The sequence below is a fragment of the Mus musculus genome, chromosome 2, assembly GCF_000001635.26.
Source record: "Mus musculus strain C57BL/6J chromosome 2, GRCm38.p6 C57BL/6J".
Lineage (NCBI taxonomy): Eukaryota > Metazoa > Chordata > Mammalia > Rodentia > Muridae > Mus > Mus musculus.
This window is the reverse complement of record NC_000068.7, coordinates 135,538,349-135,551,594: the sequence shown is the minus strand read 5'-3', so window position 1 is coordinate 135,551,594 and position 13,246 is coordinate 135,538,349. Positions and strand designations below refer to the sequence as shown.

Below are 13,246 nucleotides of genomic sequence, written 5' to 3'. Positions count from 1 at the left end.
TGGGCAGAGTGTGAGGCTTCCAGCATGCATCTGAGGAAAGGTCCTATGTCCCCATGCTGTGAGTGAGGAAGGACACCTCACCTCCCAGTGCCTGCATTGTAACTGTTAGAAGCCACAAAACGCTGAGATCTGCTGTTGTTCAGGTCACTGTGGAATTTCCTTATGTCAGCCTTGGCCCTTAATACAGTAATCAACCAGAAAACTTAACAACTTCTTTCATAGGCTAGCCAACAATTAAGATGATGTCCTAAGTATGGGTTAAAACGATGCAATGGTAACAACTTGGTCTGATGACTCCTCTTATTAAATATACTTTTTGCAAATTTCTTATTTGTATTCTTTGGTTCAGTTTTTTTATTTTTTTGATATTTGTACTTCAGTGCCACCTTCCTTTTTAATTTTTATTTTTGAAATCATAAGGTGTTTCCACCCGTGAAAGCAAAGTTCCTTGTGGAAACAGCTTTGGCCTCAAGCAGGACAGTTCTAGTCCACATACAAAGCCAAAAATGGTAAGCATCTTAAGCTCCTTTTACTGTAAGTTTCTTCTCTTTCTTCCACTCCATCCTCTCCATCCTCTTCTGACACTGAGACCAATGGACTAGATAAGGAGTGGGCATTGACCTCTCTCTCTCTCTCCCTCTCCCCCCCCCTCTCTCTGTGTTTGTGATTTATTATTGTAGCTAGACAGGAAGAGAAATATAAAGCTGGCTATTCAGAGTCAGCATCTATGTGCAACATGCGGTGTTGACTGGCTCTGTGTGGTTGATATGCATTTGTGCTATTTCATGAAATGTTGATGTGCTTGTAAATCATTTTTATATGTTTGTAAACATTTCTGTCTCCTGTAAAAAATAGTTTCTTTTACATCCCTTAAGAGACCCTCATAAAACACAGTATTTGCTTTATAATGATGCAGGAGTGGAAACTAAGATCAGGAGGGAGGTGATGGATGCAGCCATTTGGTGGGCACATAAGGCTTCATTGTGACTTTCTGTTACTTTGAGGTAGGAGAATATCTACATTGTTACAAACTATATTACGGTAGGTTTCTAACTCTCCTCTCCCCCTAAATAATAGAATTACATGTTTGTGCCCTTTGCCGTTTGACTGTACAGTGCCTCTCCTTTTACCAGGCACTGGTATGCCATTTCTCAGAGAGGGGATCAGGACAGTCTTTAGGCAATGGAATGAGGGTAGCCCTGATATTGACAGCTTGCACGCAGACACACTGTGCTTATATAATTTGTATAGTAATACTGGCCCATAAGATGCACCTAAATATGGGTTACATATAGTGTTTTATATATATATATATATATATATATATATATATATATATATATATATATAGAGAGAGAGAGAGAGAGAGAGAGAGATGTATATGCTCACATACACTGTGAAATGGCTAAATCCAGCCAGTTAATACAGAGACTTGAAATATGCATCATGGTAGTCTTTAGATGTTTGTTTTCTGTCCTCTATCATAAGAAGAGTACTGAGTAGCTCCTTTATCCTTCTTCCTGGAACAAAAGACAAACAAACAAACAAGCAAACAAACAAATGAAAAACCAAAAAAACCCAAGAATCAAATCCAAACTCAACTCACACTTTGAGGGCTAGCTCAGTCCAGACTAGCTGAGAATGGCCAAAACCTCAGCCAACTTATAGGCTATGAGCCTGCCATAAAGATTTGCTTCTCAAATCCCTGGGATCTTAGAATTGTTGCAGAGAATTATATGGAAAAAAATCTAGCACAAACTCATAACTCCTTTTTTTTTTTTTTTCTTTTTTTGGTTTTTCGAGACAGGGTTTCTCTGTGTAGCCCTGGCTGTCCTGGAACTCACTTTGTAGACCAGGCTGGCCTCAAACTCTGAAATCCTCCTGCCTCTGCCTCCTGAGTGCTGGGATTAAAGGCGTGTGCCACCATGCCCTGCTCATAACTTCTTTATAATATTTTTGAGACTTATTTTTATTTATCTTTATGTGTATGGAAGTTCTGCTTGAACTGTGTAGCATATTCATGCAGTGCTGAAGGAGTCCAGAAGAGGGATCCTGCCCCTTGAAACAGGAGTTAAATACAGTTGTGAGCCACCATGTAGGTGCTAGGAATTGAACAGAGGTCCTCTGGAAGATTAGTCAGTGCTTCTAACCCCTAAGTCATGTATCTAGCTTCAGAAACACAATTTCCTCAATGAAGAAATATATGCTTAACATTGACAATTCCATGCTACATAAAATTAACCTTAATCTAAATTTTAGATTAAATACGGTAGAATCTGAAGTATTTAGATTTTTGTTTGAAGCCCATCTATACCTTGTTAACAAATTTGAGAGCTAGCAATTGATTCCACCACTGCCCTTTAAAGCCCTGCTTTATTCATGATGATTAAGAAAGTAACTTGGGGTCTTCCTGCCGTTTTGTGCAAGGCTAGAGACCCATTCAAGGTCTATTCCATGAGGGAAAGAATGCAATGAGGCTTCTGGGCAGAACTCAGAAACAGGAACAATAGCTCACCTGCTCCTCAGGAACCGAGAATCAGAGCTGAAGCCAATGAGCCAGCAGAGTTGACACTTATGTTCATCACATGTTGTGGGCTTGGGGGGGTGTCACTTTTTCATATTTTAGACACTGCAGTTTTTATATTTATGATGACAAGTTTCTGCAGATGGCAAAGTTTCTTGTCTTATAGCATGAAACACTCCAGTGCATGAGAGCCTAGTATCGGCAGTGGGTGGAGCTTTTAACCTTTGTCTCTCTGCTCATGGGGCTGCAGCCCTGAAACCCCCCCTCCCGTGTTCATCCCAAGATACCCCAAAGGGTGTTCTCACTCCTCATTTCAACATGTGTTTGGTGTGTTGCCTTAGCACAATGGAGTTTGGCAAGAAGATTCTGTTTTTCCACTTAGATTTAGTGTCTGAAAATGCAGATGGAGGATAAGAGCTGGCTCTTACTGTGGCACTAGGGTCACCCTACTGGAAGCTCTTCGTGGTGTTACAGAAAGCATAAAGCATATTTGTTTTCTATTCCCTTACTTTTTAGAACTTACTTTACACTGGGCCACTGAGGACTTTCCAAGCTGTTCTTGTTTCTGAATTCTGGAGGGCTGCTTCTCCTAGGACCATTAAGTTGCCAACTTCCTGCCTGTGTTACAAGTGGGCTGTGCTCATTCTCCAAGCTCACAGAAGGCCTGCAGGCTGTGAAAAATGAGAAGCAGCTGTTTTGGGTGGGGAGCTGGTGGGGTTATCAGGAAAAGACCCCACACAAGGGACTTGGGGGTCCATTGAGGAGATATGGGTGGGACAAGCAACACAGCAGAGAATTGTTATTTCACTAGTTCAGAATGGGTATACAGAGTGCCGGGGTTCAAGGTGCGCATCCTTGCTAAATCTGAATGTTGAAATCGCCCCCACTAATGGATGCTATTGTGTGAGGCCTTTGAGAAGTGGTTAAGTCATGATGATGGTCATTGTGAATGGGATGTGTCCTTAGGATAGAGGTCACAGAGAGTCCTTGACTCTTCTGCCATGTGACACTGTAGTAAAGAGACAGTGTCTGTGAACCAGAAGCAGATTTACCTTTCAGACCTCAAAATTTCTAAAAATAAATTTCTCTTCAGATACCATCCAGTCTACTGTCATTAAAAAAAAAATAGCAGCCCAAATGGACTAAGTCGAAACCCCTATCCAGTGTTTCTATGGAGTTCCTTTTCCCATCTACCTGGTACTCTTCAAGCCCTGGAAAAGAATGAACTAAAGACAACACAAAGTAAGACTATGCCATCCATTCCCCCTGTCTCTCTTCTTAAGGCCCACCTCTTCCCCATGGGAGCAAACAGACATCCAGGAGATAGAGGCAGGGAGGCTCGTACCTGGAAGCATCTCCCATCTCCAGCCTGCGCTCCACCCCCTCCTCTTTTTTATTACAATGGTTGGACTAAGTTTACATCATTTTACAATTAAGTCTCTGTCTTTTTTATCATCTTCTACTCCAGTTTTATTGCTCTTGGCATCTGTCAGGCTGCCCCAGCTTCATCTGGAAACAAACAGCATCCTGTATATATTAGTGTTCTCTAAAACAACATTCAGAATCATTCCCACACAAGGCAGTGCAGCCAAGTTGTCTGGGATTGTTGGTGAGAAGACTGAAAATAGGCAATTTTGATTGCATAAGCCTTGTATATTAATGTCTTGGTTATTTATTTATTTATTTATTTATTTATTATTTATCCATTCATTCATTCACTCATTCATTCATTTATTCATTCATTCATTCACTCATTCATTCATTCACCCACTCATTCATTCATTCACCCACTCATTTATTTATTTTGTTGTTCGTTAGTTTGTTTATTTTTTATGAACTTGACACAAGCTAGAGACATTTGGTAAGAGGGAACATCAATCAAGACAATTTCCTTGCAAGACTGGCATGTGGGGAACCCTGTGTGCATTTTCATGATTAATTACTTGTGTGAGTGCTGTCACTCCTGAACAGGAGGTCCTAGGTTGTATAAGGAAGCAAGTCGAATTATATATGTATATTTATGCGTTAAATTACATTTATTATAGGCGCTTTTAGAAAGATAATAGTATGACTCCTATGACATCAGACCTTCTTACTTTTATCCTCCTACCTTATTCTATGGTTAGCTTCCTCCTCCTTAATTAGAGCCCCCAGTTTTCCAGTTTCCCTCATTAGATTCCCCTGCCACCACCACAATCATCCTCTTTCCCTTTCCTAGTTTCATCAGTGACTCTAGGTTTTGGAGTTACTGCCTCTGATGAGAGATAACATGACTTTCTGAGTCTAGGTCATCTCATTCAATACGCTCTTTTCTTGGTCTAACCATTTACCTGCAGTTTTCATGATTTCATTTTTATTTTTAGTTGAGTAATATTCCAAAGTATACATATGCTATATTTCATTCTCTATTCACCAGCTAGAGGACATTTTTCCCTCATTTTTTAGCTATTGTGACTAGAGCAGCAATTCAGGTGGAAGGCAAGTCCCTTTCATTGACAGCACCATGTACTTCTAACTCAGGGCACAAAGGACCTGGGCTTGATGTGACCTGAAAGTCTCCTCCCTGAGGACAACCTTTCAAGGTACCAAAAGGCACCATGAAGGGAATCAACCAATACTCCTACACAGTTAAGTTACCTATGTACCACAGCAGTGACCAGTGTGGCATGGCACAAAAACCTCAAGGATGTAGTTTTGGCATACTTGTCTCTAATTATACTTAAGACCTGGTTCACAAGAGGGAAACCATGCCTAGTTTAGGAAACATAATCAAGTACCCAAAGCTAGTGACGTCTTGGAGGAGAACCTACAACCTTCATTTTATTAAACATAATTCCTAACTATATTCTAAATATTTATTGCTATACCCACATATTATATTTCTCATCCCATGTCAAACAAACTTCTCTTTGTGAGACACAGGGAAAACCACAAACAGTCAAAATGCAGAGTTGTGGAGCCTAGTCCCAAGTGATACCTCTACAACAAAACTCTTGCACCTGAGGATCATTGTGGAAGAGTAAGCAGAAAGATTCCAAGAGCCAGAGGAGTAGGAAGTTTGCTATGAGAATGTATATCTTAGAAATTGTCAGAAGCTACATACATAAAATATAAACAACATGACTGCATAAATATTAGCTAAACAAGTACAGCATGGATAAACATACTAACTTGGAAGCAGGAAAACTCATGAAATCTTGATGCTTAGACAAAGAATTACAGGCAATCAAGGAATGTAGAGAGCAGGAGAAATAGTTTTCTTTTGGGAAGAACACACTAAGTGGTTATCTAATACCAAGTGCTCAGCCCTGAAAACGTATGTGTGCAAATGACAACATATGGAATGAACAGGTTCTGTGAATATGTTTAGGAATGTATATGCAAGCAATTGAAGAAAAAAGCCAGACATTTGAAAGAGAGCAAGGAAGGGATACATAGGAGGGCTTGGAGGAAGGAAGGGAAAAGGAGGTTATGTGATTATACGATAATCTTGAACATTTTCTAAAAATTTATTCAGAGGAAGGAAGGAAGGAAGGAAGGAGGAAGGAGGAAGGAAGGGATGGAGGGAGGAAGAAAGAAGGAAGGAAGGGAGGAAGGAAGAAAGAAGGAAGGAAGGGAGGGAGGAAGAAAGAAGGAAGGAAGGGAGGGAGAGAGGGAGGGAGGGAGGGAGGAGGGAGGGAAGGAAGGAAGGAAGGAAGGAAGGAAGGAAGGAAGGAAGGAAGCAAGAAGGAAGGAAGGGAGGGAGGAAGAAAGAAGGAAGGAAGGGAGGGAGAGAGGGAGGGAGGGAGGGAGGAGGGAGGGAAGGAAGGAAGGAAGGAAGGAAGGAAGGAAGGAAGGAAGGAAGGAAGCTGAACAAGTCATGAGGAGCAAGCTAGTCACCAGCATTCCTCCCTTGCTTCTGCTTCAGTTTCTGCCTACAGAAACTCTGTGTCACCTCTGTGACCTGAGGGTCATTGAAAGATAAAAGAAACCCTTTCTTCCTCAAATTGCTTGTTGCAGTGTTTTATTGTCTCACTAGAATCCCTAACTAAAGGAGATTAAATTGGTACCAGGACAAAGGGGATTGTTGTAGCAGACCTCTTGGTTCTGTGTGAGGACTGTGGTAGAATTTGAACTTTGGGCTGGAAGAGCCATTGGGTTCTTGATAAGAATGTTGCTGATAATAAAATGGGCAAGATCTGGCTTGTGACAAAGCTTGAGAGTCCTTTAAAGACTCTACTGGGGCCACTTAACATTTTGAATTAAGAGGTGTGGTTCTGGCAGCTGGAGAATATGTTGTGTCGAACAAGAAATCAGAACTGCTAAAGTGAAATTGTACTGGGACCAAACTGATCAGGTGAGCTGAAGACTCTGCTGTGACTAAGATGAGACCAGCATTATTGAAGTGAAAGCTTTGAGAGAATTTTTCTCAGGGTCAGCACACTGAAGCTGTGGTAGGTGGACAAGGCCATACTTTGTGCTGGCAGCCAAACTTTATAATTGTAAGAGACACCCATGGTGCCGGATTCGAAAGCATGAAGAGGTCATGGAGAGCAGTCGATGTTTGGCACCAGGAAAGTCTGGAAGAGACCATTGGTTACGTTATAGCCTCAGTTGCAGTAGCAGCCCCAGGATTGAAGGGGTCATGGAGGCTCAAAAGACTAGTCCATGGACTGAGGGAAAGGATTGCTCTGTGGCCAGGCTCTTTGTTTCTAGTCAACACACATCTTGTTTCTGAGCCCAAGAACTGTAGTCCTCCCTATGTTCATCCATCAGTAAGAGATCAATTTCCTCAGCTCCTAATTATGTCATGGCTTTTTGTTACTAGTGGTCAGGGTTTAGGCTAGGTATTTCTAGATTCTTGGAATTTTTAATTAATCATTTTATTTTATTTTTTACATTTCAAATGTTATTATCCCCTTCCCTGGGTCTCCCCTCCCCCCTCCACCTCTCCTTGGCTTCTAAGAGGGTGACCCCACCCACCCACTCCTGACTCACCCCTCTAGCATCTCCCTTCGCTGGGGCATCAAGCCTCCACAGGACAAAGTGCCTCCCCTCCCACTGATGCCAGATGAGGCACTCCTCTGCTACATATGTAGTGGGAGCCATGGACCCGCCCATTTGTTCTCTTTGGTTGGTGGTTTAGTTCCTGGGAGGTCTGAGGGGTCCAGTTAATTGATACTGTTGTTCTTTCTATGGGGTTGCAATCCCCTTCAGCTCCTTCAGTCCTTTGCCTAACTCTTTCGTAGGGGTCCCCAGGCTCAGTCCAATGGCTGGCTGTGAGTATCTGCATCTGTCTTAGTCTGGTGCTGGCAGAACCTTCCAAAGGACAGCCATGCCAGGCTCCTATCTGTAAGCACATCTTGGCACCAACAATAATGTCGGGTTTGGTGTTTGTAGATGGAATGGATAACAGGTTGGGAGGACTCTGGATGGCCTTCTTAGCATCTTATTCAAAGAATTTTGTAAGGGTCCATGATTCACTAAAGGATGGCAACCCATACTCAAATAGTATGCAAAGGAAAGAACATTTTACTCTGCAGAAGTCCAGTATGTTAGAGTCTACCATCTACTGAGATGGAGGTCCACCCCCACCCCTATCCTCACCCCCCATGAACTTTCAGGTCCAATTTAAGGCATAGTAAAGGAAATCCAGGGAGAGGTAGATTATCTCTATTTTCGGTTTGATCTTTATGGACATTCCCAAACCATTACTGGGTACTGGGGGCTGGCTGGAAACTGTTGCTGAGGTAGTCTGGAAACTGTTGCTGACCCATTGCCCTTGCTTCAGGCCAGGTGGTGGGGCAACTTGTGATGGTAGGGCAGTTTCTGACTGGCTGCCTGAGGCCTGTGGGTGTTTTTGTTGTTGTTGTTGTTTTGTTTGTTTGTTTGTTTGTTTGTTTTTTTCAGTAACTGACATGCCTGGACACGCCTGGACTTAAAAATAGAGATTTAGGCCTAGTCTCCTGAATTGCCAATGTGAAGCCTGTCTTGGAGTCAGCCTGTCTCAATTGAAGATAAAGGCTCACAGATTGGCAAAAGAAGCAAGAAAACTTAATTCAGAGCAAAGTGATAGTGTAGATTACAAAGGGATACACTGGTGAGATTGACAGGTGGCCACAAGAGTGACATCACTTAAGGGCCCTGACTACTGTTTGGCACTTCCTTTTATGGGATTCAGTAGAAGAAAGAACATGTGTACAATTTTGGTGGTCCTTCATTTTGATTGATAGATTAGGTCATATATTCCCCTGTCCTATGCATTCATGTGACTTTCCATAATGCACCTGGTTTTAACTATATGTATACCTAATATGCATAGGCATAAGATGGTAAGTAGAAGAATTTCCTTAAAAGTGAGTTTTAGGACACAATTTTCCTGATCTTCCTAAATATGCTCAGTCCTTCTATTCCTCATAAAAGGGTAAGTTTGTAATATACTTAAACAGAAACCATTCACATTTGTTTGTTATTAGGGTTGAGAAATTCATACTAACATTCAGAGATGGAAGTACTTGTAACTTGATTCAGGTTAGGGGAAGAAGGGGGTTCTGCGCATGCTTGCTCATTGTTTAGAGAGTGTGTGCATTGTGTGTGCATGGTACATTTAAGCAAGGCACTGGGCTGGATTACAAGAAGGTGCTTGGTGTTCTAGAACTTCAAACCAAGATATTAAACTATGCTGTGCTGGTCTGTCTAACTTTCTTCTTTCTCTGGTATTTTGAATGCAGTGGAAATGGTATGAGTATTCTGTGAGGGTTCAGCAGGTCAAATACTCCCATTTTCTTATATAGCAAGCTACACACAAACAAGGAGGTAATCTTTCAATACAATGAGAAACATCTCATACCACATCACAATGAACCAGCCATGAGATTATATAATTGAGACCATCTTAGTCTAGTCACATCCCCCATAGATGTGACCTGCCAGCCAATTAACACCAAGCTGTGCATGCCTGAATCAATCTAGTGGCAACCAGAAGAATTGCAGTTAAGCCAACAGAGCTGTTAATTCATAGATTGTGAGCTCACACATTTGTCATTTTGACCTACTACATTTTGAGATGGTTTGTTTAGCATAGTAGGTCATTGAAGAAACAATGAAACAAAAGTTTTCAGAGCAGTGGTTTCTTCTTTTACAGTGTTTTCACTGTGAAGAGCAGTTCCTTCTACCAGATGAATTCCCTGAGAGCTTTCTTGTTCAGCAGTAAAAACCACTATCACTACCACCACCACCACCACCACCACCACCACCACCACCACCACCACCACCAAACCAAACAGCCCTCCTCCCCGAAACAAAACGAAACAAAACAAAACAAAGATGGTGTGAATCTGGATTAGGACAGGGTAAAGAATTTCCTTGAGATGTCACTGCTGAGTTTGGCTGGGTATTAGAGAGGTCAACGGGAAAAGAGGCACAGATGAGAGATATAGAAATAACAGCCAAAACTACTTACCAGCCCAGGTCAAGCAAAAACAGAAATCAAGTACCACAGATCCAAAGACAAGTGTATCTGAGCTGAAGTAAGTCTCTTTGGCACTCTTGCTTCTTGGCACCTACTGCAATGTTACATTGTTACAAGAATCTCTGCATGCTCGGTAATAATTCTTTCAATTCTTTCTTCTGCGCTCACTGATTTCTGCCTGTGCATAGATTAAATTTGAAAGTGAGGCTGTCTCCACCTGTGCTGCCAGAAACCTTCCAGGAAATTCCCCAATCAGAACACTCAATCAAGCCTGTCCATGAAGTCTGTCTATACAGTAGCAGCATTAGCAGGTGGCATGAGTGGCGTCTCCCACTGAGCAGACCACAAACACAGACATCTGTGGCCAACTGCTTGGAAGAAAGCCACGCATACACACTGCCTCAGAGGGGTGTTCTTAAGAGCCACCCATATGCCAGGGTCTTGGCTCTGTTTTTCAATCTAAGAATAATTTGCTAAATTACTCAGAATATACCATATGCAAGAATGCAAAGTCCTCCCCCACCCCATCCCAGTCTCTCTGATGAATTCTTCTTGTAGCAGAATTCTGCTTATAACTCCTAACTGAAGGTTCTGAGCTGTCTCTGTCTCTGTCTCTGTCTCTGTCTCTCTGTCTCTGTCTCTCTCTGTCTCTCTCTCTCTCTGTCTCTCTCTCTCTCTCTCTCTCTCTCTCTCTCTCTCTCTGTGTCTCTCTTACCTAGAAAAAATCCTTCTGCAAAATAAGCCTATACCCAGTGAGCTGCATGCCCTGTTTCTGAACCAAGTTTCTTGTTTTTCTTTTTTATTAGATATTTTCTTTATTTACATTTCAAATGTTACCTCCGAAAATCCCCTAACCCCTCCCCGCTCCCAACCCACCCACTCCCATTCCTGGTCCTGGCATTCCCCTATACTGGGGCATAGAGCCTAAGCCAAGTTTCTAAAGTGCATTTTTTTCCAAGACATGATGGCAAAGTCTCCACTTCCTCACATGGAAAGACAATGGCTACCAGGAAAATGCTACCTAGGTTCAGCAATAATTAGAGAAATATGTTGAAGAATGAGAAAACAGAAAAGAACAGAGAACTGTGTGGTAATAAGACTCTATGAGAATTGTTTCCTAAAGGCATTTTCTGAAGGATATAATATTTTCCTCATGATTACCCTAAAAATGGGATTTCCAGAGTCTGGAAACAGGGAAATCTGAGCAGTTCTTACGATTGTACCATGAATGCGATTTTAGAAGTGTTTGGTTAACATTTTTACTGTGCATAGTCATGGGATTCAGTATGTGCTATTTTAACACATTCACATAGATCCAACCTCTCTCCCTCCAGCCTCCCCCTTCTTCCCAATCTCTACTAATCACTTTTCTGCACTTGGGCCAAAACTATTCTTTTTTAACTTCTTCATATGAAATAGAACACTATCACTTGTCTTCCATGTCTGGCTTATGAGTTATTTGACTTACCAAGGTATCCTCTACTTTGATCTGTTTTGCTTCAATTTGTAAGACTTCATTCTTCATGGCTGAATAATTTCCATCACGCATGCGTACGTTTTCTTTATTCACTCCTTGATAGATTGGTTCTATATTTTAGCTATTGTCAATAGACCATAATTGTCAATAGACAAATAGAACATGATAGCAGGTCTCTGTTCTTCTCAATGCTCCTGCTTCATCTGTGCTTAGCTCTGTCCCCTTCATAGCTTGACAGTCTACCAAGATACTGGTTAACAAATGACAAGCCACACTTGTGCCATCATGGTCTATTCCACTACAAAAACTTGCCATTTGAGTTGAACAAGCATTCAATAGGCATACAACTGGCCAGTTAGCCTTAGAAATCTTAGGCCTTGAAAATTGGGGTTGGCTCTCAATTACTAGTCCTTTGGTGTCCAAATAGGCTTCTATCAAATCTGTTGTAAAAAAAAAAAAATGAGTCCATAAGGAAGAGAGGAAGAGCTGAACGTGAAATGGGTACAAGTGAAAGAACCTAGTGGGGAAACCCCCACTCAATTCCCGATTCGGGGTGCACCCAAAGAATCACAAAATATGGTCTTGATGTAAATACACAAGGTAGTTTAATGGCGGAGCTCCGGGTCGAAATGTATCTCACGCAGGAGACAGTGGATTCTACCACGAGGCTTGAAAGCTAGGGGTTTTAATAGAAAAGGGTCTGGAGCTGGGGGAGGAATTGGTACGGTTTCACATGACTGGCTCATTTAAACATCAGCAGACTGTACATGCAGATCAAGGTAACAGCAGAGCATCTGGTTAACATTTAACTTAGGTCAGAAGGGTGGGAGATAGGGAGGCGCCGGGCCAGTTTGGAAATTCTTGTATGTCTTCCCTATCTTTATGGCTAGTTGGTTCCTGGGATGACTTTATAGCCTTTGTTCTTTGTTCTAAGCCCAAAAAGCCCTCCTAACTAGCAAGCCGCATGAGTCATGGACCTTGAATGAACTTTCTGGCTAGGGCTTTGAAGTCTTAGATTTAGTTTTCTTTCTTTCACAAGCATGGGCTAGCTATAGGAAGAGTTGTTGTGAGTGTGTGTGTGTGCACTGTTCCACCACTTAGCTCCACTCCCAACCCCTGTCCTTGTCCGAGTACAGCCATTATTTCACTGGCCCCTTAACCAGTTCTTCAGAGTCTCTTCTTCTCACTATCATGGTATAAATTTGGCTCACTGCTTCTGACAACTAAGGAGATAGGAATTGATTTTCTGAGGTCTTCCTAAAACACCCACTTCTCCAGCAACCCATAGAAGTCCATTCTCTCAATAGATATCTATTTATTCTGACAGCTACAGCAGAAATGCAAGGAAATATGTGTTGTTCATTCTCTTAATGGATACCTATTTATACTAACAGTTAAAGCAGAAATGCAAGGAAGTAAGCTCTACCCTTGGACTTTCCATCTAGAAGCCATGCTACCACAAACAAGGACTGCCTTGTTACCCAGTCCCACCCATCTTAGAAGGAATAGGTCAGGTGTTCCTGGTGGCACAGTGGTCAGCTGTCTTGAGTAGGGACAGCCAAGGGTAGGATTGGCCAGGGAAACCTGGCCTCTTTTTGTTTCATCAGCTTAAATTCTTTCCCCATCAGACCTCTTGCATCAAATGCAAACGACCCGTTATTTAGGCCAATTGTTCCTGCTTGTTGTTTTGTCTTGTTTTTGTTCTTGTTCTGTGGCAAAAATGGGGCATGCAGAGGAGGGAAGCTACAGCAAGGGAATTACATAATTCTGAGGCTTCCGGAAGAGTTGATGGAGT

The 13,246-nt window shown here is 42.0% G+C and overlaps 1 long non-coding RNA gene across 1 annotated transcript; it reads right to left on the bottom strand.

Moving 5' to 3' along the window:
• Positions 1-1,385: 1,385 nt before the first annotated feature.
• Gm31993 lies at positions 1,386-10,208 on the bottom strand. Its single transcript, XR_375007.1, has 3 exons — positions 9,966-10,208; positions 3,048-3,195; positions 1,386-1,520 (listed from the first exon to the last, which is right to left on the bottom strand). It is a non-coding gene; the product is annotated as a predicted gene, 31993 (long non-coding RNA).
• Between the last annotated feature and the right edge of the window lie 3,038 nt (positions 10,209-13,246).